Genomic DNA, 25,886 nt, shown 5'->3' with positions numbered 1-25,886 from the left:
TCTCGTCGGAAAGTCGGAGAGGGACGACGGATGCCTCGTTTTTGTCGTCGATGCCAAACGTAGCGGAAATGCAAGCTTGGAGTGCGCATTTTCCGGACTTGCTGCCACGGGTTTGACGTCACCAGCGATCAGTCTACAAAAGGAACAACGCGAGAACATCGCCTTCAGATGGCATGGCACTTGGCTGACAAGCATGATGCCTAAAACGCCGTTGCTGCTATTGCAGATGCTGCCGTCGTTTCTCGTCGGAATGTGGGAGAGGGACGACGGATGCCTCGTTTTCGTCGTCGATGCGCCACTTTGCAGAAATGCAAGCTTGGAGTGCGCATTTCCCGGACTTGCTGCCACGGGTGTGACGTCACCAGCGACCAGTCTACAAAAGGAACAACGCGAGAACATCGCCTTCAGATGGCATGGCACTTGGCTGACAAGCATGATGCCTAAAACGCCATTGCTGCTATTGCAGATGCTGCCGTGGTTTCTCGTTGGAATGTGGGAGAGGGACGACGGATGCCTCGTTTTCGTCGTCGATGCGCCAATTTGCAGAAATGCAAGCTTGGAGTGCGCATTTTCCGGACTTGCTGCCACGGGTGTGACGTCACCAGCGACCAGTCTACAAAAGGAACAACGCGAGAACATCGGCTTCAGAGGGTATGGCACTTGGCTGACAAGCATGATGCCTAAAACGCCGTTGCTGCTATTGCAGATGCTGCCGTGGTTTCTCGTCGGAAAGTCGGAGAGGGACGACGGATGCCTCGTTGTCGTCGATGCCCAACTTAGCAGAAATGCAAGCTTGGAGTGCGCATTTTCCGGACTTGCTGCCACGGGTGTGACGTCACCAGCGATCAGTCTACAAAAGGAACAACGCGAGAACATCGCCTTCAGATGGCATGGCACTTGGCTGACAAGCATGATGCATAAAACGCCATTGCTGCTATTGCAGGTGCTGCCGTGGTTTCCCGTCGGAATGTAGGAGAGGGACGACGGATGCCTCGTTTTCGTCGTCGATGCGCAACTTTGCCGAAATGCAAGCTTGGAGTGCGCATTTTCCGGACTTGCTGCCACGCGTGTGACGTCACCAGCGACCAGTCTACAAAAGGAACAACGCGAGAACATCGGCTTCAGAGGGCATGGCACTTGGATGACAAGCATGATGCCTAAAACGCCGTTGCTGCTATTGCAGATGCTGCCGTGGTTTCCCGTCGGAATGTGGGAGAGGGACGACGGATGCCGCGTTTTCGTCGTCGATGCGCAACTTTGCCGAAATGCAAGCATGGAGTGCGCATTTTCCGGACTTGCTGCCACGCGTGTGACGTCACCAGCGACCAGTCTAGAAAAGGAACAACGCGAGAACGTCGGCTTCAGAGGGCATGCCACTTGGCTGGCAAGCATGATGCCTAAAACGCCATTGCTGCTATTGCAGATGCTGCCGTGGTTTCTCGTTGGAATGTGGGAGAGGGACGACGGATGCCTCGTTTTCGTCGTCGATGCGCAACTTTGCCGAAATGCAAGCTTGGAGTGCGCATTTTCCGGACTTGCTGCCACGGGTGTGACGTCACCAGCGACCAGTCTACAAAAGAAACAACGCGAGAACATCGCCTTCAGATGGCATGGCACTTGGCTGACAAGCATGATGCCTAAAACGCCATTGCTGCTATTGCAGATGCTGCCGTGGTTTCTCGTCGCAATGTCGGAGAGGGACGACGGATGCCTCGTTTTCGTCGTCGATGCGCCACTTTGCAGAAATGCGGGCTTGCAGTGCGCATTTTCGGGACTTGCTGCCACGGGTGTGACGTCACCAGCGACCAATCTACAAAAGGAACAACGCGAGAACATCGGCTTCAGAGGGCATAGCACTTGGCTGACAAGCATGATGCCTAAAACGCCGTTGCTGCTGTTGCAGGTTAGTTATTGCTCTACGTATGGTAGTGATAATAGATGCTTGTTAGTCCTGCCATGCCCTCGTAGATGTTGTGCTATTTTGGTGGATTGCTGGTCAATACTGCTGCTGCTGCTAATGGCCGGGGATGTGGAGGAAAATTCAGGCCCAAGAAATGCTGAAATCTTGCAGGAAATTCTTGAAAATCAAAATGCATTGCATCGCAAGATAGATGATATTAGGAAAGAAATTGCAGAAGTGAATGCTAAAACTGATAAGATGCAAAGTGTACTAGCCATGTTCGACAAAATAAAAATTAGGATAGATAAATTGGAGACCACCGTACCAAAACAATCCGAAAAATTAATCGATTATGAATATAGTAGCAGACGAAATAATCGTATGGTGTTTGGCTTTACTGAAAGCAGCAACGAGTCTGCACAAGTGTTAAAAGAACGCGTTGTAAATGATATTTTTTCTAAAGTTCTTGGCATAGAAGTCTCTACAGTGGAAGGAATTCACCGGATTGGCAAAGTAAATCCTGATAGACCAAGGCCTGTGAGGTTGAAATTTTATGCCTACAAGGAAAAGGATACTGTCCTCAAAAGCTGCGCAAAGCTAAAGGGAACTTCAATCAGGATAAGCCATGACTATGCGAAGGAAACAGTGCAGATACGAAAGAAATTATGGGAAAGTGCTGCCTTGGACAGGGACGCAGGCGCAAAAGTAGTTCTTGTGCACGATAAACTTCGGATAAACGATCAGTTATACGCATGGGATGACGTCAGAGACAAGCGTTACTTGCACTCGGGCAAACGTGATACTGATCAAATGAAGCGAAGTGAGCGCGTTGTATCAACTAAGTCAAATGGATCTGATAGCTCATGCAGCTCATTTGAGACACCAAAAAAAAAATAGCTAAGATTGCTCTCGTTTAATCCGCGCAGTATAGTAAATAAGACTACACATCTTGAGTATTTATTGCTTTCGCACGATCCTCACATAACCACTATAATTGAAACATGGTTACATGAAAATGTACCGAATAATTCCACTGTTTCTCCCGGTTACAACATATACAGAAAAGACAGAGACTCACGTGGAGGTCGGGTGTGAATATTAGTTGGAAATTCTCTGAATGCTTCGTTGATTGATTGTGAAGTACCAGGAACTCTCTTGTGTAAAATAACTTGTAAAAGTACTGTTTTCCTTATCGGAGTTGAATATCGGCCACCCTCAAGCTCCCCTGAGTTTCTCGAAAACCTGAACAAGTTTTTATAGTCTCATGTAAATGGGGACACTAAGTTGATAGTGACTGGAGATTTTAACTTACCACATATAAATTGGAAACATTTTTCGTATAGTGGTGTGGAATCAGTGAGCGCTGAAAAAATACTAGAAATTATGTTTACGTACAATTTGAAACAAATCGTGCTTGAAGATACCAGAATTACGCCGACGTCAAGGTCAATACTAGACTTGGTGTTCCTATCAAATAAATTAAATGATTACACTGTGACGGTAGAAGATGGTATATCGGATCACAGGATGATCTGTCTCGATGTGCCTATCCGAGCAACTAGGCAAATAAAGAGCTATGTGCCAGTAAAAATTAAGGACTATGCTAAGGGCTGATGACCCTTCGATTCTAGATTTTTTGGAGATTCAGTTTGATACTTTCAAGAGTACCGCTGGTCTAAAGACAGTAGAAGAATTATGGCAGGAATTCAAATGTATTATAAGTCATTGCATGGACAAATATGTTCCATCACGGGTTAAAAAAACAAAGCAGACAAGTCCTTGGATCACCCGAGATATAATTCATATAAAAAGAAAAATTAAGAGATGGCGTAAAGGGAGCAAGTCGCCAGTGGTCTTGGCCAATTTAAATACTGAACTCAAACGTACTTTGGCTAAATCTAAACAAGCATTCTTTGAAAAAAACCTCAGTGATTTCCTTAGGTCCTCACCTCAAAAATTTTGGCGATATTTTAGCGACAGGAAAGCAATTATTGACGAAGTTCATGATAGAAGCGACATTATAAGAGAAAAGGATGAAATAGCAAACAATCTTAACCATTTTTTCCAATCTGTATTTAACGTCCCAGAAACTAATCTGAATTTGGAAGAAGCCTTACACATTCCCCCTACTGTTCCAATGGAAACCCTTGAAATCACCCAGCAAGGAATATTTCAGCAACTACTCAATTCGGATACGAAAAAAATCGAGCGGACCCGATAATATACCTGCAGTATTTCTCAAACGATACGCAGAATGTATGTCACATTATCTAACTGTCATATTTCGAAAATCTTATAGAACTCGCTCATCGCCGCAAGACTGGCACACCGCATTCGTGATACCTGTATTTAAAGGAGATAATCGAAGACGGGCAAAAAATTACCGTCCAGTGTCATTTACTTCAGTTACCTGCAATGTCTTCGAACATATAATAGAAAAACACATACTCAGGTTTCTACATCAGAACAATTTACTATATCCTTATCAACATGGCTTTATGACCGGGTTATCAACTGTTACACAGTTAATAGAAACAATTAATGACTCTGCGGGTGCAGTAGATAAAAGACAACAGGTTGACGTGGTTTGCGTGGATTTTGCGAAAGCTTTTGATGAAGTACCTCATGTCCAATTAATCTTCAAATTACGTAATGCAGGAATAAATGAATTGATAATAAAATGGATTGAAGCATACTTAACCAACCATACGCAGGTAATTAAACTGGATGGTTATGTATCAGATTCATTAGCTGTACTCTCAGGAGTGCCCCAAGGCCCAGTATTGGGACCACTATTGTTTCTCCTTTATATCAATGACATTAGTAGCGTGGCAGGAGAGGGTGTTCAGGTTAAGCTTTTCGCAGACGACTGCTTAATTTACACCACAATTACTAAACTTGATGACCAGCTTAAAATTCAGAAATGTTTGCAAAATTTAGACGATTGGTGTAGGAAATGGAAAATGGAAATAAATTATCCCAAATCTACATATACACACATCACCAAAAAGAAAACTTTCTATTCCTTTTTTCATAGCATTGGAGGACATTTCTTGGAGAACGCGCACCAGTTCAAGTATCTAGGGGTAACAATAACACGAAATTTGACATGGAACCAACATATAGATAACGTCGGCATGACTGCCTATCAAAAGTTTTACTTTCTGAGAAAAAAACTGGAACATGCATCGCGTAATGTAGAACTTATTGCATACAGCACCTTCATTAGGACGATACTAGAATATTCAGCCGTTGTTTGGAGTCCCCATCAAGTGACGCTTAAGAGAAAGTTCGAAAGGATACAGGGACTGGCGGCGCGTTTCATTTGTTCGACGTACCGAAGGAAGGAATCCGTCACGCTTATGTTACAACGTTGCAACGTGGATCTTCTTGAAGTACGTAGAAAGAAATATACGCTGAAGATGCTTTATCAAATAATGCAGGGTCAACTTAACATTGATAAGCTCAAATATCTACACGCTCCAAACAAAAGAAACCCGCGAACTAACCACGACTACGTCATAAAGCCGTACCGTACGAACAATGATACATATCGATACTCTTTTTTCCCGGATGCAATAGAAATGTGGAACCAATTGCCAAACGCTATTGTTAGCCTAAATAATGTCACCAACTTTGAAAATGCTGCTGAGGCGTATTTACGGGAGTTTCCACTTTAGCTTTGAAGTGCCAAGTGATATGTGCGACTTGATGTTCATTGTAAGTACTTTGATAAATGTCAGAAGTGTGCTGAACATCATTCAGGTGAACATCTTAATCACTGTGAATTGACATTTGTTGAGCTACTTCACGTACATTGGCATTGTACATATTCGATGTATGTAATTGTATTGTCCTCTCTGTTATGACCCTCTATGAGGGTTGACAGTATTAATAAATAAAAACTAAATAAAAATACTCGCGCGCGAACAACAGCCTGTGCGCGGCCACGCATGTGGCACGACGCGAGCGCCGCTCGTTAGCGTAGACTGTCTTTACTTCGTAATACGCATAGAATACACGCAAGTGTCTAATAATATATTAAATGCAATTTGAAGCAATAACTATACTGTACTTAATGACAGTTGACTTACGTACAGTTTTTTCTTGACTTCATTTCGAAGTATCAAGATTTCACCACCAGGCATCGCCACATACTGGTTTTTCGGAGTTTCTTTGCCACTTTACAATTATATTTCCTACTTGAACACCGAACAGCCTGCTGGATTAAATCACTTTAAATCATGCACATGTCATTTCCATCAATGTCTCACAACACATTCGGGCCAGTTGTCTGTCCCTTTAAGGCAGCGTCCCTTCTGCCCAAAAGACTTTTTGCCGCAGGAAAGTGGAATAACGTACACCACTCCCACCGAGCCTATCACGAGCTTACCCGTGTGTTTGACGCGGCACATCGCCTTGAACGCCTGTTTAGGTCTACTGACGCGATTGCAAATTTTGTTTTTAGTTGAAAGAACGACTTGAACACCATATTTCATGGCTTTCTTTTTTAATCCACGCCCCATCTGATGTACAAAGTGATGACTGGAAACTTTTTTCTACCATTTCGATCTGGTTTTGGGGTGCATCCCCCTTCTTTTCTACTTCACTAGCCCTTCACATATAGATACGACAATAGATTTTGGAAAACCGGCTTTCTCTAGACGATTCAGATGTTGCTAAGAACTCAGATTGGCGAGCTGGTGGCATGCGTTCTAAATGCAGAACCTAAACACGTCATAGAGATGCCTCTTTTTACTAGTTTTGAGTGTGCCGACGCGTAGTTTAGAATTGGTTTGCTTGTCCTGGGGTTATAGTACAAACAAATATGTTGTGCTGTTAACCTTAACTGTAAATCCAAAAACTGAATTTCATTATTAATCTGCATTTCATGAGTAAATCTGTCTTAGTAAATTTGGCTTCCTCCTTCACCACTACTGCACCGCACCGTCCTTGTGCGGTTCATCACACGCTTCTCCCTTTCGCCGAGAGAGTCCGAGCAACAAGCACGATACGAGGGAACTAAGAGATGCTGATCAAGTCAAATCAGTTTATTATTATTATTACATCGTATGTTAATTACAGCATATAAGATATAAAGACCAGGGTCCGAAAGCGCGAGACTGCAACGGGACCCTCGTTGATGATTAAATTTCAATAATCCAAGGATTAGCAGCAGTACGAACACTAGAATAAGTATATCAAGTAAGAAATAACAGTAAGCATAACGGAATAGAAAGCATAAAAACGCATGAAAGCAAAAAATGACGAAATTGATAAATACTCTGTATCTAGTACAACAATCTAGTACAACTCAACAATCAAGAACATCAAACATTTAACAAATAGTCATTTAATTATTTCTTGAATGAGATTAAAGAAACTGGATTTTAGAGGCATGGGTAAATGATTCTATATTGTGAACGCGCCGAAGGATGACGGTGATTTACCGTAATTAGTTGAAACCTTAGGTAGCAAAAACTTACTGTTAGCAGCAAATCTGGTATAGTTGGTATTTATTAAAAGCTCAAAATTGATAGAAAGTTGACTTGTTATTAGATTAAACCGAAACAAGTTATTAATAGTAAGGATGCAGTTGCAACGAAGAAGAGCAGAGGTGCTGCCATCGCGAGGACAGTGAGAAATAATCCGAGTAGCTACATTTTGTAAGTGCTAAAGGGATGAAAGATGATACTGATAAGTGTTTCCCCATTATGCGATGGCATAACTGATATGAGTATGAATGAATGCGGCGCAAAGACAAAGAAGGGTATGATGAGAAAAATATGAGAGTACTTTAAGCAATGCATGAATGCCGAATGCTGCCATATTTCTAATATGTGCAATATGGTTAACGAACTTGCGGTTAGTGTCGAGGTAACGCCAAGGAATGGTACACTATCACTGACACAAATGAAATGCGAGTCAATTGTGATGCCTGATAATGAGGGTAGCTTAAGTTGAGGTGATTTAAAAACCAGAAATTTAGATTTATTTGGCTTAATAGATAAATAACTTTTGTGGCACCACTTGGACACGTTACAAAGAACAATATTTATTAGGTAGTGACAGTGTTAATATATTTATCAGCAAAAGAAATAGTCGTATTGTCGGCAAATAAAATGCAGTGAGACATGTTTATACTGAAAAAGTCATGTTTATATGAAAAAGATGCGCAGTTAGCCCAATGTCCCGTGATGGTTGTGTAACCTCTTCGGTTTCACAGAAAAGTGCGGCTGTCCGAAGACGTCTGACAGAGCTCTGGTGGGCGAGGCTGTCTGTAGCGTCTATGGCGACATATGAGTGCCGCGCCCACCGTGTGCCCTGGTCGCAAATGAATGAGGTAGGGGCGCCATGTAGCCCTGGCAGATCTGCGTAAGGTTGACGTCTTCAGGGACTGAATGATACATGGTGTGGCCTATACGCCTCGTGCACCGCCTATAGAGGCACCACTGAAAGCCACCTAGCGGACGCTTTCAACAGTACACGCGGGAGCAGTAGCGGACGACCACCCTTTGCAGCAAGGGTGGCTGAAGTTCGCGGCTGCGATTTCTCCTTTGTTCGGGTGCCACGCTGCTTCTTCTGCGGTGACAGCTGTAGGGAAGATTCTGACCTCTGTGCGAGCGGGTACGAACACGATGTTACCCGTGTTTGGGACAACATGGTCCACATACGTGCAAAATGTGTCCCGCAGACAAACTCCATGAACCCCATTTACATGACGTGGAGCTCATGTTCACTAGCCGATAAATTCTGTTGAGTGATGCGATCTTTCGAAGAAAGATTTTTTTTTATTCTACCCTTGCCGCAATGCTGCTTCTGTACCTGAATAATAAGCACCCGTCGTTAGTGCACACTTATATCAAACAAATCCGCACGGTGCAATCTCTGCATATGCCGTTGTGATTTTTCTGCCGATGAATACATGTGACATCGCCGAATAAGTGCAGTCGAAGTCGCCTCAAGAAGAGTAATTGCCAATTTATTGATGGAAACGCGTACGCTAGCCAACGAAGTCACCACACACACTGGTTAAAAAAAGTACGTGTTAGTGCTGTACCACCGATGCACTTATACTGCATACGCCGATGAACTACCGCTACCGCTGTAGTTTGTGCGATTTTAAATTCCCCAAGGGAGCTACTTGGAAACGTACAAAGCTAAAGACTGACTAACTTTTCAGTACTTTTTTATATTACTAGAGAGAGGTGCCACATGATATATTTAAAGGCAGAGCAGCGCCAGTCAAAGTATATGAGCGCTGGCGGCAAGGCCCAGTTTAGTCGTCTGCAGCGTAAGTTTAAGAAACAATTCACTAGAGTATAAAACTCGCATGCAAGAAGGGACTACGTTGTGAAACAAACAAATCACTCGGCGTGTTAAGTTTGCTCAGGCAGCATCGAGGTGTGATGACTTCCCAAACGGGACGCGAACTTTTCAGCGAGAAATGGAACAAAAATACCATATGCAGCAGCTAGTAGCAATTCTCGCCCTGAACTACCTGTTTTCTAAACACATTTCCAAAAACGCAAACAATATCTAAGATACACTCGGGCGAAAAGAATAAAGCTGTTAAAGAAGCACTTCCTTGGTATCATTCCGATAAGACACAGCGTGATTTATACCCTTTACAAACAAGGCAGGATGAAAACTTCGCAGCTCAAAAGAATCGACAAGAGTTATGCATGGAGCAACTAGCAACAGTTAAACATGTGCAAAGCCACGCATAAAATAGATGTAAGAACATGAAGTGCGCGACAGCTGGTGCGAGGATTTACCGCGCCACATGAAACCAATAATTTCAGTTCTTGCAAACTTCAGTAGCTTTGCCATACAACGCAATGTACTCATGCAGTCGTGCTGCCTGGCTAGCGCAACGCGGTAAAGAAGTGGAAAACAATATAAGTGGCAAACAGCATTCCGAACTTTAGCGAAATACCTTTAAACCTCATGCTGCAGTGCAGACGAACTTCGTTGCTCACGCGTCTAACTATGATCGAGTGGGAAAAATCACCGACGAGACAAAGGAAAGGATGAGAACAAGAAATAACCCTCCGAAGCGACGATCCATTTTTGCTACCGTTGCTCCCGCTGATGAGGCTTTGGCGGAAATGATTAGAACCGTATCGCCGGCACATTTTCACCGGTATTTGAGCCCCCCACCCTGCGACAATTCTTCTTCGACATTCCCTGAAGCTTTGGCCACCCCACAGATGCGAAAGGTGTTGCCTATCTTGCTCTGAAAACGTGAATAGGACAGAGAAGCACGATCAACGACACAAGAAACTACGGCACGCGCCAGGCTCCTCTTCCGCGTGTTCTGCGCACGGCCGCCAGCAGTGGCGCGTCCGTCGGCGTGCACGGCGCGTATACTTGTTTCATGTCTGGGATTTGTCGTGTTCTGTTGACCTCGGTCCACGTGTGACGGCTGGCAGACGTGTGCTGCCACTCCCTCGAATGGTTGTTGGAAGATCTTGCTCAAAAATGGTCCGTGTCCTTTGTGTCGTATTGTGTGGCATCGCCGATGAAGTCCTCGGTGTAGGCGCAGTCTTAATCAGTGCCAAAGCCATCCTCGGCGATGTTCCTTTCTCGAATAACGCCGCATTCGTTGAGTTTGCCTTGGAGTGAGTGCGCTTGAGCATTGATGTTTTTGCTGTCGCATCTGTGAAAATTTCGGTGACTGTCTTCGTCGCCTTCTGTTTCGAAGTCGTCCTGACTGCTACCATTGTTCTTGCATATTTATCAAAATATGCTTTTGATTTCTTTTGCAAATTCAAGTGGGGATCAATTGGTAGCAGGCACACTGCTTTTTTTTTCGTTAAACTTGTCTGGTGGCGAGGCCAGTGTGCCAGGCTTCTCAGAACCCTTCTGAGGCTTCTGCGACGTCAATGAAAACAGACAGTTGTGTAATTTGACAGTGTGCGATGCCGCTCGACACATGCAATGCTTCTGCAGTGGCAACACATATTGTTGCGGGTTAGTATGTAAAAACCTTGAGGATCGTGAAGCAGCTTGTATTCAGACATATGTGGCTCTAAAATGCCTTCTTGAAAAGTCCATGCGTTGGTGTGACTGATGCAATGTGCTTGGCCTAGTTGGTGTGGTCTGCCACAGATGGCGCAACATGTCCTGCGCAGGAAGTAGCCACGCCGAAATCATCACCTACATTTTCCTGCTTCCGTTTCCGCGAGCCTCGCCTTGTTTTTGCTGTTTGCCCGCGATGGGCGAGGCAGTCAAGCCATAGCCGCCGGAGTGCTCAGTCCGTGTGTTATGTATATGTCACCTTAACCTGCTTTAAACCGTTTCCCTCCTATGCGAGTCTTCCTGCGCCCAGCCCAAGCCTCACATCTGACCCAATCGGTTCCGAACCTCTACCAAGCCACTCTGCCACGGCAGCGCAAGAACGACGGTCAGTACAACTCTTCAACCGCATTCGTCATTCTACTCGCGCCCTCACGCCGCCAAGGCTCACGCCTGAAGATACTTCTGCCATTTTACCACTCGTCTGTGTTCGCTCCGCAGCAGAAGAAAAACACGGCCGTCAGAAGAAGAGTGCCGTAAATGTTCACAACTAGCCAAGAACTAACTTGAACCCCGCGCATAACCTGTAGCTTAGCGCTCACTCGCCTAGTCTCCTGTGCGCCCAGCCTCGCTTTGCGGTACATCATGCCAGCATTTATTTGGTAGGAGCTTGACTCAACGACCATGTCACGGCTCGGAGTCGACCTTATCCGCGAAGAATTGGCCCGACGCGAGTTAGAGTGCACCGGCTCTAAGGAAGAGCTCATTCAGCGCCTCGAAGCCGACATTCAGCAACATCGTGAGGCAACGCCACGGTCAAGCGTGGAGAGAGCGGGTACCGCCGGTAACTCAGGTTTCACCCTTGATCCCGCGACGCTCGAAAGTCTGGCACTTCTGTTTCAACAGTTGCCACGCCCTTTGACTACAGTTACCACACTACCAGACCTGTCGTCATCGACTGCTAACTTTGATCAGTCTCCAGTACAAATTGTTAATGTCTGGCTTAATTACGTTGGCCGGGTACAGCAGCTTGCCTCATGAGATGACGCCATCACCCGTCTCATTGCCAAGTAAACTCAAAGGCACAGCTCGGAATTGGCACCTCGCTTTTGGAAATCACCATTCAACCAGGGAAACAAGGAGCGCCGCCCTGAAGGACACATTTTCATCGGAGCTGACCCTCATCGAGTGGCAGGAACGCGGCATAAAGATCAGACAGGGCCCGGGCGAGAGCCTACACGAGTACGCTTACGCAAAGCTGTGGGTGATTGAAAGCTGCCCCATCACCCTTACTGAAGCCCAGAAGATTGATTACATACTGCAAGGTCTTCAAGAACCACATGTCATTGCAGCCATCGCGGCTAATAGGCCGTCAAGAGTGCGCGACTTCATGTCCACGACACGGCAAGCGTAAAGCAACCAGTGCTTCCACAGAAGCCACCCCTTCGTTCATTTCAAAGTGGCAATTCAGGACGTCAGAACTATACTTCCAGCTACCAGCTCTGCCAAGACAGTGCATTTCCGACCTGCCCAAGGAACAACAGGAACGAAGATACGACGCCATTTCTGCACGGTATGGGGGCCCAGCATTTCGGCGCGGCCAAGACATCGCACAAGCAATCTGTTACAAGTGTAAACAGTTAGGGCATTTGGCGTCGGCATGTCCCTCACGTAGCAACAGGGCACTATGGACCCCATCGTCAACAATCCCTGATGCGCAACAGCCACGGGCCTTTCACAGTGTGCCTGACAAACTTGAAGGCTCCCAACATCAATGTCCATTTTTCACGGCGGCCGTTTCAGGAGACGGAGAACACGAAGCATATCCGGACTCTGGCTCGAACATGACATTGATTTCAAAAGCCATCCTACCTTCCGCAATAATCTTGCCATGGACTAATTTCCCTTTTGCCGTCGTTGGAGGTGGTACAGCGCTATCCGTTAGGTCCGCCCTCGTTAAGATAACTATTGGCCATATCACTGGTGTAGTTAAGGCACCAGTTTTGGAGAAGAACGTTCTACCCCTTATTCTGGGTGAATACTGGTTTTTGGCCGCGCGATCTCGCTTTATCTTCCAGCCACCAGAGCCCACTCAGCTAATACATCCAGCCACGGGTGTAACGCTTCTGGCCACTCAGAGTCTAGTCCAGCAAATGGCCAATGCCGTCATTTTAGCCCTGTCAAAGCTTTTTGCGCCGGCAGAAGCAATATCACAAGACTGTCTATATTGAGAACCTTTACCTTCGCCAGGAGGTGAACCTGGCAACGTTTAACGCTATAACGTTATCTAGTGAGGCCAGTCTAGCAGTGCTATTGGATGAATTACAGGGCAGAAAATGGTATATAATAGGGCTCAGTGAAGTTAGGAGGCCAAAAGAAGCATATAGAATGCTAAAAAGCGGGCACGTCCGGTGCTACCGGGGCTTAGCGGAGAGACGATTACTAGGGAGTCGGATTCATGATTAGTAAGAATATAGATGGTAACATACAGGAATTCTATAGGATTAACGAGAGGGTGGCAGGTCTTGTTGTGAAACTTAATAAGAGGTACAAAATGAAGGTTGTACAGGTCTACAGCCCTACATCCAATCATGATGACCAGGAAGTCGAAAGCTTCTATGAAGACGTGGAATCGGCGATGGGTAGAGAGAAAACAAAAATTGGAGGACGCTTAAGCTTCGCCTTCAAGAGTGGAGCGCGATAGCGTTCACCCCGCCAAGGGGTGAGCGCATTGTCTAACACCCCGCCAAGGGGTGTAAGACAGTGCCCTACGGCGCAGCGATCACTTACGAGGCGCCCCGCATCGGAATTCGCACCCACAAATCACGCGGTGAGCGTTCGGCGCGGCAACGAAACGTGCGCCTGAGCAAGCGGAACGAACGAAAGAACTCGGTGTCTCGGAGGGAGAAACGATCTACGCCAGCCAAACGTCGTGATCGGCACGGACAGCCGGGCCACGACGCGCCATGAAGGCCGACGCGATCATGGGGCTGACGCCTCGATGGGATCGTCCTCTATCCCGCTTGGGAGCACCACGCAGACGCATGACTACTCGGAAGCAGCTCGGCGCACATCGCAGGGGACGCTTTCCCACCAGACGCGCTACGGCACAGCGATCACATCAGAGGCGTCCCGCATCGGACGCTGCACCTAGGAAACGCGCTGTGAGGGGAAAGAGGCGCCGCGTCGCCTAAACACGAAAGCTCGAGTGACGCACGCTGCAAGTTGGAAGGGGAGAGAGCGAGAAAACTTATAAAACGCAAGGGTAGTGGGGCCCGAAACCCGGTAGTGGGTCCCCGCACGGCGCAAAGGGGAGAAGCGGGCGAGTGGCGCACCACGTGTCGGGGCAGCGCCACACATAGCGACGGGGGGGTGAGGCTTCAGTGTTTGCCGCAAGATGGCTCTGCGTGTGCGCACAGCGGAGAAGAAATGTAGCTGAAACGTACTTCGCTGCTCGTATAACTGCGACTTCTGTACGCTACAGGCTCATAATTACCGATATACACCACAGTGTAACTTTTTACGGCACGTTTCTAAGGCAACACCGCATTCACTAGAGGCGCTTTTGTACCGCTTTGAAGCAGCGGATTCGTGGCTGAGTGGAAGCGTCTCTGTCTCACACTCCGGAGACCCTGGTTCGATTCGTTTTTTTTTATATATGAAGTGCCTCCCGGGATTTATCACTCACGGCCAACGCCACCGACGCCAACGACAGCGGCTTGTCTGCGACACGAGCTCCTTAACGCTGTCGCGTTAAAATACACTATACTGAAGGGCGACGCAAGAAGCAGGCTGGAGACAAGGCAGTCGGGGAATATGGCATAGGCATAGGAACAGCAGGGTAGAGTTTGCGGAACATAATAATGTGCGGATAATGAATACCTTCTTCCGCAAGCGGGACAGACGAAAGTGGACGTGGAGGAGCCTGTACGGCGAAACAAGAAATGAACTAGACTTCATACTCTGCGCTAACCCTGGCATCATACAAGATGTGGACGTGCTCAGCAAGGTGCGCTGCAGTGACCATAGGATGGTAAGAAGCCGAATTAGCGTAGACCTGAGGAGGGAACGGAAGAAACTGGTACATAAGAAGCCGATCAATGAGTTAGCGGTAAGAGGAAAAATAGAGGAATTCCGATTAAGCTACAGAACAGGTATTCGGCTTGAACTCAGGAAGAGGACCTTAGTGCTGAAGCAATGAACGACTATCTTGTGGGCATCATTAAGCAGTGTGCAATAGAAGTCGGTGCTAACTCCGTTATACAGGATACCAGTAAGCTATCGCAGGAGACGAAAGATCTGATCATGAAACGCCAATGTATGAAAGCCTCTAACCCTACAGCTAAAATAGAACTGGCACAACTTTCGAAGTTAATCAACAAGCGTAAGACAGCTGACACAAGGAAGTATAATATGGATAAAATTGAACATGCTCCCAGGAACGGAGGAAGCCTAAAAGCAGTGAAGAAGAAACTAGGAATTGGCAAGAGTTAGATGTATGCGTTAAGAGACAAAGCCGGCAATATCATGATTAATATGGATGAGAGAGTTGAAGTGGCTGAGGAGTTATATAGAAATTTATACAGTACCAGTGGCACCAACGACGATAATGGAAGAGACAACAGTCAAGAGGAATTCGAAATCCCTCAGGTAACGCTGGAAGAAGTAAAGAAAGCTTTCGGAGCTATGCAAAGAGGGAAGGTAGCTGGGAAGGATCAGGTAACAGCAGATTTGTTGAAGTATGGTAGGCAGATTGTTCTAGAGAAACTGCCCCCCCCCCCTGTATACGCAATGCCTCATGACCTCGAGCGTACCGGAATCTTGGAAGTACGCCAACATAACCTTAATCCATAAGAAAGGGGACGCCAGAGACTTGAAAAGTTATAGACCGATCAGCTTACTGTCCGTTGCCTACAAACAATTTACTAGGGTAATCACAAATAATATCGGGGACACCTTAGACTTCTGTCAATCAAAGGACCAGGCAGGATTCCGTAAAGGCTACTCAACAACAGACCGTATTCACACTATCAATCAGGTGATAGAGAAATGTGCGGAATATAACTAACCCTTATATATAGCTTTCATTGATTATGAGAAAGCGTTTGATTCTGTCGAAACCTCAGCATTCATGGAGGCATTACGGAATCAGGGTGTAGACGAGCCGTATGTAAAAATACTGAAAGATATCTATAGCGGCTCCACAGCCAACGTAGTCCTCCATAAAGAAAGCAACAAAATCCCAATAAAGAAAGGCGTCAGGCAGGGAGATACGATCTCTCCAATGCTATTCACAGCGTGTTTACAGGAGGTATTCAGAGACCTGGATTGGGAAGAATTGGGGATAAAAGTTAATGGAGAATACCTTAGTAACTTGCGATTCGCTGATGATATTGCCTGGCTAAGTAACTCAGGGGACCAAATACAATGCATGCTCACTGACCTGGTGAGGCAAAGCAGAAGACTGGGTCTAAAAATTAATCTACAGAAAACTGAAGCAATGTTTAACAGTCTCGGAAGAGAACAGCAATTTACAATAGGTAATGAGGCGCTGGAAGTGCTAAGGGAATACTTCTACTTAGGGCAGTAAGTGACGGCGGATCTGGATCATGAGACGGAAATAACTAGAAGCATAAGAATGGACAGGGGTGCCTTTGGCAGGCATGCTCAGATCATGAACAGTAAGTTGCCATTATGCCTCAAGAGAAAAGTGTATAATAGTCTTACCAGTACTCACCTACGGGGCAGAAACTTGGAGGCTTACGAAAAGGGTTCTACTTAAATTGAGGACGACGCAACGAGCAATCGAAAGAAGAATGATGGGTGTAACGTTAAGGGATAAGAAAAGAGCAGATTGGCTAAGGCAACAAACGCAAGTTAATGACATCTTAGTTGAAATCAAGAAAAAGAAATATGGTCATTAAGGGTTACGGACTGGATTGCAAGGGAAGGGAAGCGTAGCAGGAGGCGACAGAAAGTTAGGTGGGCGGATGAGATTAAGAAGTTTGCAGGGACGATATGGTCACAATTAGTACATGACCGTGGTTGTTGGAGAAGTATGGGAGAGGTCTTTGCCCTGCAGTGGGCGTAACCAGGCTGCTGCTGATGATGATGACCTTCGCCAGAAGAGCCTTGCTGGCAAGCTTCGGCGGCGAAGACAGTGCCGTAGGACAGCAGCACTGCTGCTTTACAAGTTTGCACTACGGTGCCTGTAACCATCGACCCCAAACTTCCACCAGCCAGCCTAGGAAGCCAGCTCTCCCCTCAACAGCAGTCCGACATACTGGCCAAGAACAATGGCGTCTTTTGTCGCCATGAAGACATTGGTCATTTTACCGACATTCAAATTCGCATTGATTTCCTGCCCAAAAAATACTGTGCCGTACAGCCGCAGCCCTTACAGATAAACGCTATGAGACAAGCAATTCCTCGAAAGGCCAATTAAAAAGCTTCTTGCTCAAAATATCATCCTCTCAGCATCTGGCCCGTCGGCATTCTCAGTCGTTGTGGTGTATTACAGTGGAAAGAAGCACTTGTGTGTGAATTACATTCCATCTAATGAACGTACGATCAAGGTTCTGCACCCCCTACTACTTGTGGATGACATCATTCAGGACATCGCTGGCTTTGCCTACTTCGCCACAATCGACATCAAGTGCGCCTACTGGCAAGTCAGCTTGAGACCCCCGGTCTATGAGAAAACAGCATTCATCACCCATCACGGAACTTACATGCTGACCCGAATGCCATTCGAATTAAAGTTTGCAACGTCCACATTTCAGCGAGCCATGCAACTGGTATTCCAAGACCTTCAGCCTCACCCGGAGAAATGTGGCATACGAGTAGATCTCGATGACATCCTTGTCTATGCAGAGTCATTCGCCAAATTCGCAGACTTGATGCAAGAGGCCCTCCAGTTGCTGCATACCAGTGGACTTAAGGCCTCACTTCACAAATGTTCCTTAGGTGTCGCTTACACCGAATTTCCTGGGTTCATCATATCAAGCGAAGGCCATCGCCCGCATCCAGAAAGAGCAGCTGCCATGTACCTTATCGCAACTCTCCAAAACCAAAAGGAAGTCCTTTCCTGGATACAGACCGCCAGCGTTTACAGTCGATTCATCAAGAGCTTCGCTAAAGTGGTATCCCCTCTTCATGCCCTAGTCAACTCGTCCACATTTCTGTGGTCCCCAGCATGCCAAAGTGCCTTCCAGACTATTCGCGCATCCCCCACAGAGCCACTACTACTTGCTCATTTCAATCAATCTGCAGCAACAACAGCAATCACTGATGCTTCTGGTGAAGTCACAGGAGCAGTGTTGTCAAAATTTCAGGATGGCAAAGAACGTGTTATTGCCTGTGCTAGCCGAATCCTGACGAACGCAAGCTTCACAGTAACGTGTCGGAAGGCATCGCAGTAGATTGGGCAATAACAGTGAAATTTCGTCAGTATCTAATCGGAATAAAGTTCGTCCTAGTTACAGATAACTGGACCATTGCTTGCTTGACCAGGTGTGTGAAACCATCTCGCAGATTTACATCCATAACTTGGTTGAATTTGACTTCTCTGTCAGACATTTGCCTGGACGGCAGAATGTTGTAGCTGACCATTTTTCTCGACTTTCATGTGCAATCACACACTCCGACCGAGCGCTGGCTACCGCTCAAGAAAAAGACCCTGAATGCAGTGCAATTCTTCAAAGCCTTGCCAATGGAGATGCCCCGGCCGAGTTCAACCTAATCGACAACATTCTATACCATCAGACACCTTCAGGGACTTATGATGTTGTAGCACCATCCTCATTGCGCCCCACCATTCTCCAGGCACTACATGATGGTGCAGGTCACTTCGAGGTTAAGCGGACTTTACACAAAGTGCAAGACCGCTACTGGTGGCCAGATATGATAAAGGCAGTCAAGATCTACGTGTCATCCTGCCAGATCTGTCAGCAGTATGGGCGTCTTGCGCTGGAGTTTGAGGTATAGTAGCGGCGCCTGGTGGCGGTGCGGGAAACGACATCTCGGTCGTACCAGCTTGGGTCGTATTGAGCCCTGGCTGTGGCGAAGCACGTTTCTAGGCCGAGTTTTGCGTCGATTCGCACTTTTTTATGCCCGGTTGCCAGTGCGAAAAGGCTCGTCACTTCTCACAGACCACGCCGACCACGCTGCGAGCTCGTCGCAGCCTATAGTTTAACGAAAACGGACTCTCCGTGTGCCGTAGGACGTAATGCTGGGAGCAGAAGGAATCGGTGATGCCGATCCGGAGAGACCTAGCCCAGCCTCGAAAAGGCGTCACCGTCATTACTTCTGCGTCGTGGGCTGCCATGAACAAGAAGGCCTGAATCCCAACATCAGATTCTACCGTTTTCCTTCAAAGCCTCACGAAGTGGAGCGTGTGGCGCACTGCACAGCTGCAGTTCATCGCACTGAGTAAGCGAAACTTCGTGCCATGCTGACTGCTTCGCCTGTCTTGAAGCTTGCTTGATTATCTGCGTTCGAAATTTCGGTCTTTTGCACCTACAGTCCCGACAGCAGACCGACATAGCAGCAGGCATGGCTGGTAATTCACGATTCGAGACCCTGCCACAGCGACAATTAACAATTCGACCGATGCGAAGTGGTGAAGTGTGTGCAAATGAGCACAAATGGTCGGGCTCATTCGATGACAATTCACTACTCCAGTACGAGCAGCATAGGTTAAGACAGTTAAATGCGCTCATCCTTGATGTCAAGCCAGCACGTTGAGGCAGCGCAGCAAGGCAGTATTGATTGCAGCACATCGATGTTCGAGCGCTGTCAATTAAAGCTACATCAAGCGAGCAGCGCACAAGCTCGCGCTACAGCGCGATTCGCACGCACGTGCGAGCTCATATCCATTGCATCAGTTTAGCGGCATGCAGTCAACTAAGATTGCAGGAGGCCCGCCGTTTGGCGTCATGTCGAAAGACCGCTGCCGTCGCGGCGCGTACGATCGTGCGCTCGAGCAGTTCGTACATCGCGGCGCGTACCGTCGTGTGCTCGAGCAGTTCCGCACACATGATGTCTGCTTATCGCTGCTGTGGATTCATTTATAGCACGCATTTCCTCGCGTTTGTGCGCCTGAATCTAGCAGCTAGCGTGCAAACCTTACCTGTAGTTCCACTTCGTACGCGACTCACTTCACTTGCGATTGACTGTGCTAAAACTTCGCCGCCTAATTCTTGAACGGCGTACACTTATTCGGCGATGCATAATTACTTGCCTTTACGCAGCGTGCCACCCTTGAAAAAATCTTTGGCGCCAGATATACGCAGCAGGCCGTGCTACAACACAACCGAAAGTGGCGGGTCCATATTGTAAACGTGGTTTCCGAAGCAGACGACCGACCTTGGTACGACCCATTTTAGGACAGAGGGCGCTTTTTAGCACCTTTGTCGCAGCGCCCCCTGGGCACTGCAAGAGCCCCATAACAGTCCAACCTCAAGAAGTGTTGGTTTTCGTGGCCAAATGCCCACTTCAGATGTTCCATTCCAAAGCGTTGCTATCGGCCAAACAACTATGCCTCCCAGCAACTCATCATGGTACATGCTGAACGTGATTCATTTTGCAACTCGCTTTATTGCTCCAGCAGCCATTCCGTCAACCTCAGCACGCGAAGTTATTCAGAATTTGCATAAAGTATTTCACTGCTATGGTGCACCTGCCTCTCGGACCATGGGTCAGCCTTTGAGTCGACAGAGTTCAAGCGGTTCATGCGTCTTCATAACTTTGAGCTGCACTTTTCAACAGCCTACCGACCTGAAGGGAATGGCCTCGTTGAACATAGCAATGGGACATTACATACAGTATTACAACAAATATGTGCTTTGGAACCTTTATCATGGCGTGTAAAGCCCCATGAAGCAGCCTTTGCGGTCAACACTTCGGTGAATTCTAGCACAAGCTTTTCACCATTCCAGTTACTCTTCAGCTACGTGCCTACGGTTCCTCTCCGGCAACAACGGTCGCACCAACAAACCGGCCTTATTGAGCAGCTCAAGCCTCCCGCGAACGGCACTATGATAGTACCCATCGCTCCCATAGCTTCACAATAGGTGACCTAGTATGGATCAAGCGTCAAGCGCCAGCACCCCACGAGAAAATGGCGCCGCGCTTCAGAGGGTTCTACCGTTTCACTGAGCAGTTGTTAGATATGGCGCCGTTTCCTGAGGCTACTTCGAGTTCCCCAGACCACATCGAACTGCATCACAGCTAATTGAGGAATGCAGAAGCAGGAAAGCACATTCCAGAGGAGCGCCCGAGCAAACAAGTTCACGTGCAAACAAGTTTGTAAGCCGCCGGTAGCTATTCTCTGCTTGACTCTTCCAGAGAGCGAGGAGATAGCACGGCATTGTTGGAAGTGAAGTGGGTGCCAAACCAAGACGGCGGTAATGCGCCGTGACAGCCAGACGTGCCGGAAAGGCCCAAGCGTACCTCTTCATCGCCTTTGAAGAAGACAATTGCTACCGCTGAGGGGCGTAGCACCGGGAGCAGGTGAACCCTCGGACAATGGAGCATGAGCGCCCCTTCCCTTCTCCTCCTTTGAAGAAGCGCATTGCACCACTGCGAGGCAAGACCGCAGAGAGCCACCGGGTGTGACAACGCGATACGGGCGCCAACCATTGGCTGAAAGTGGCGTCATCTGAGCGGACTCTCCGATTGGTCGAACATGACGCGACTTCCAGTGCTCGAAGGGTTTATAAGAAGGCTTCCAGAGAGACCAGAATATTCCCTGATTCCCCTGATTCACCTCTCTCGAACTTCTTGCCGCGGGCCGCAGCGTCCGAGTTGCTGCCGGCCCGTAATGACTGTACGACTGTTCATTGACGTCTCACCTCCCTGCACATAATGTAAAATAAACCCTCCCAAGTTTTGGTCTCTATCCCGACGTCCGTCCTCCAACCCCTACACAGTTGACTGCATCCACATTCAAGGCATTGCGTGTGTAAGGAAAGACAGCTCGCCTGCTTAACCAGTCAAGAACTGTGCATGATTTGTAAATTAAGTTGTACATGCCTCCGTTATCTCCTGTGGCATACCTTTTGTCCAGCCTTGAAGGGTAGACATCCTCCACTACCATCCCTGATGATGAAACTGCCATCGATAAAGACAGCCTCAGCGCCAACAGCGTGTGCGCCACCTTCCCCGTCACTTGCGAGACTTCGTGCGCGAGTGACAGTGGACCCCAAGTTAGACCAGGTGACTTGGTCATCCGGACGGGGGTGGAATGTGAGTGATGCGATGTGCTTGGCCTAGTTGGTGTGGGCTGCTACAGATGGCGCAACGCGTCCTGCGCAGCTAGAGTTACTATCATCATCATCATCAGCCTGGTTACGCCCACTGCAGGGCAAAGGCCTCTCCCATATTTCTCCAACAACCCCGGTCATGTACTAATTGTGGCCATGCCGTCCCTGCAAATTTCTTAATCTCATCCGCCCACCTAACTTTCTGCCGTCCCCTGCTACGCTTCCCTTCCCTTGGAATCCATTCCGTAACCCTTAATGACCATCGGTTATCTTCCCTCCTCATTACATGTCCTGCCCAAGCCCATTTCTTTTTCTTGATTTCAACTAAGATGTCATTAACTCGCGTTTGTTCCCTCACCCAATCTGCTCTTTTCTTATCCCTTAACGTTACACCTATCATTCTTCTTTCCATAGCTCGTTGCGTCGTCCTCAATTTGAGTAGAACCCTTTTCGTAAGCCTCCAGGTTTCTGCCCCGTAGGTGAGTACTGGTAAGACACAGCTATTATACACTTTTCTCTTGAGGGATAATGGCAACCTGCTGTTCATGATCTGAGAATGCCTGCCAAACGCACCCCAGCCCATTCTTATTCTTCTGATTATTTCTGTCTCATGATCCAGATCCGCAGTCACTACCTGCCCTAAGTAGGTGTATTCCCTAACGACTTCCAGTGCCTCGCTGCCTATTGTAAACTGCTGTTCTCTTCCGAGACTGTTAAACATTACTTTAGTTTTCTGCAGATTAATTTTTAGACCCACTCTTCTGCTTTGCCTCTCCAGGTCAGTGAGCATGCATTGCAGGTGGTCCCCTGAGTTACTAAGCAAGGCAATATCATCAGCGAATCGCAAGTTGCTAAGGTATTCTCCATTAACTTTTATCCCCATTTCTTCCCAATCCAGGTCTCTGAATACCTCCTGTAAACACGCTGTGAATAGCATTGGAGAGATCGTATCTCCCTGCGTGACGCCTTTCTTTATTGGGATTTTGTTGCTTTCTTTATGGAGGACTACGGTGGCTGTGGAGCCGCTATAGATATTTTTCAGTATTTTTACATATGGCTCGTCTACACCCTGATTCCGTAATGCCTCCATGACTGCTGAGGTTTCGACAGAATCAAATGCCTTCTCGTAAGCAATGAAAGCTATATATAAGGGTTGGTTATATTCCCCACATTTCTCTATCACCTGATTGATAGTGTGAATATGATCTATTGTTGAGTAGCCTTTACGGAATCCTGCCTGGTCCTTTGCTTGACAGAAGTCTAAGGTGTTCCTGATTCTATTTGCGATTACCTTAGTAAATAGTTTGTAGGCAACGGACAGTAAGCTGATCGGTCTATAATTTTTCAAGTCTTTGGCGTCCCCTTTCTTATGGATTAGGATTATGTTAGCGTTTTTCCAAGATTCCGGTACGCTCGACGTTAAGAGGCATTGCGTATACAGGGTGGCCAGTTTCTCCAGAACAATCTGCCCACCATCCTTCAGTAAATCTGCTGTTACCTGATCCTCCCCAGCTGCCTTCCCCCTTTGCATATCTCCCAAGGCTTTCTTTACTTCTTCCGGCGTTACCTGTGGGATTTCGAATTCCTCTAGACTATTTTCTCTTTCATTATCGTCGTGGGTGGCACTGGTACTGTATAAATCTCTATAGAACTCCTCAGCCACTTGTACTATCTCATCCATATTAGTAATGATATTGCCGGCTTTGTCTCTTAACGCATACATCTGATCCTTGCCAATTCCTAGTTTCTTCTTCACTGTTTTTAGGCTTCCTCCGTTCCTGAGAGGATGTTCAATTCTGTCCATATTATACTTCCTTATGTCAGCTGTCTTACGCTTGTTTATTAACTTCGAAAATTCTGCCAGTTCTATTCTAGCTGTAGGGTTAGAGGCTTTCATACATTGGCGTTTCTTGATGAGATCTTTCGTCTCCTGCGATAGTTTACTGGTATCCTGCCTAATGGAGTTACCACCGACTTCAATTGCACACTCCTTAATGATGTCCACAAGATTGTCGTTCATTGCTTCAACACTAAGGTCCTCTTCCTGAGTTAAAGCCGAATACCTGTTCTGAAGCTTGATCTGGAATTCCTCTATTTTCCCTCTCACCGCTAACTCATTGATCGGCTTCTTATGTACGAGTTTCTTCCGTTCCCTTCTCAGGTCTAGGCTAATTCGAGTTCTTACCATCCTGTGGTCACTGCAGCGCACCTTGCCGAGCACGTCTACATCTTGTATGATGCCAGGGTTAGCGCAGAGTACGAAGTCCTATATACGAAGTTAGTACGAAGTTACTATATATGCTACCAAAGGTAGCTACCTTTGGTAGCCTATACAGTAACTCTATGCGCAGCAAGTAGCCGCGCCGACATCGTCACCTACCTTTTCCTGCATCCGTTTCCGGGAGCCTCGTCTTGTTTTTGCTGTTTGTCCGCGATGGGCGAGGCAGTCAAGGCATAGCCGCGGGAGTACTCAGTCAGTGTGTTACGTATATGTAACCTTAACCCGCATTAAACCGTTTCCCTACTATGCGAGTCTTCCTGCGTGCAGCCCAAGCCGCACATAGGTGCTGGCAGTTGTATACTCTAGCGTCTTGGCAGAACGCAAGCTGGCTTCGTTTCATCAGAAGAAATAATTGCTGCGATATTTCTTCTATTTTTGTTGTTGATACCAATGTTTGTGTGCACGCACTTTAGAATTCCTGGTGACTGAATGCTAGATGGTGTCGCAGCAGATGTGGCTTGACCACGTTCTTCCAAAGAAATGTCTGTCTGCGATGTCGTGATGCTGTGCTCAATCGTGTGAAGCATGCACTGCGGTCCAATGTTCACAGAAAAGTCTTGTGACTTAAACGTGCGTGGTGGCCCGCTCATTTGAGATGAGCGATAGTATGCGTCAGAAGGTGCAACGATGGCATCAGTGCTGTAGGCTGCTGAAGACATACGTATTGTTAACTGATGTGCGGAGGTCAAACCTGGTTCAATGTTGGGTTTCGAAGGAACAAATAGGCGTACATATAGTCTAGTGCACAGTGGCTTTTCTTTCGTTGGGAATGTCAAGTTATTGCTAGCCATGCAATTGCACGTTTCTGCGTGGGAAAATCTTGACAAGAAAAAATTGCTGACGATCTACTAATAGCAGGCTTTGTTTCACACTGATGCTGATTGCTACATGGAAACTGCGTGCGACTGCAGCGACCCAGTTCAAATGTCTCCAGCTGGTGTATAATGGAGAGATCGCAAACTTTAAATTGGCTCGTAATTTCGTCTTTGATTTGTTGCACGATTCATCGTTTTCAAATATGTGTTCGTGAGGTAGAAGCGAACTGCCTTACCGGTCACGTATTCATTGAAGTTGGCGACAATCTCCCGTTCCGACCATGATTCAGCGGATGCGTAGAATTCGAAAAGGTGGAACCAACCTTCTACAGGTCCATACTAGGGCCCTGTAGGCCCAGTTACAATGAAAACCTGAGAACAGTCGGGTGGCTGTGATGGCTCCTTTAAGGGGCAACTCTCGTATAACTCTACAACTGGGCCTAATGAGGGGTCGTTTAATAAGAATCTCTTCACTACCAAATGAATGAAGCAAATGCAGAGATACAGTTACCATTCGAATTTGATGTGACCAACAACCAATTTTTATGGTACCCATTTCTTTAGTGCAATCGAAAGGTGTCCAATCCTGCAATCCTCAGAGTGTC

At 47.0% G+C, this 25,886-nt stretch overlaps 1 protein-coding gene and 1 pseudogene across 1 annotated transcript in view; one reads left to right on the top strand and one right to left on the bottom strand.

Moving 5' to 3' along the window:
- Nucleotides 1–25,886, bottom strand: part of park (E3 ubiquitin-protein ligase parkin) — a 651,541-nt gene that overhangs the window by 326,810 nt on the left and 298,845 nt on the right. The gene's annotated exons all lie outside the window — the stretch shown is intronic.
- LOC135909844 (uncharacterized) lies at nt 11,567–12,335 on the top strand (annotated as a pseudogene).

This window comes from Dermacentor albipictus, unplaced genomic scaffold (assembly GCF_038994185.2).
Source record: "Dermacentor albipictus isolate Rhodes 1998 colony unplaced genomic scaffold, USDA_Dalb.pri_finalv2 scaffold_36, whole genome shotgun sequence".
Lineage (NCBI taxonomy): Eukaryota > Metazoa > Arthropoda > Arachnida > Ixodida > Ixodidae > Dermacentor > Dermacentor albipictus.
This window is presented reverse-complemented; position numbering and strand designations above follow the sequence as displayed.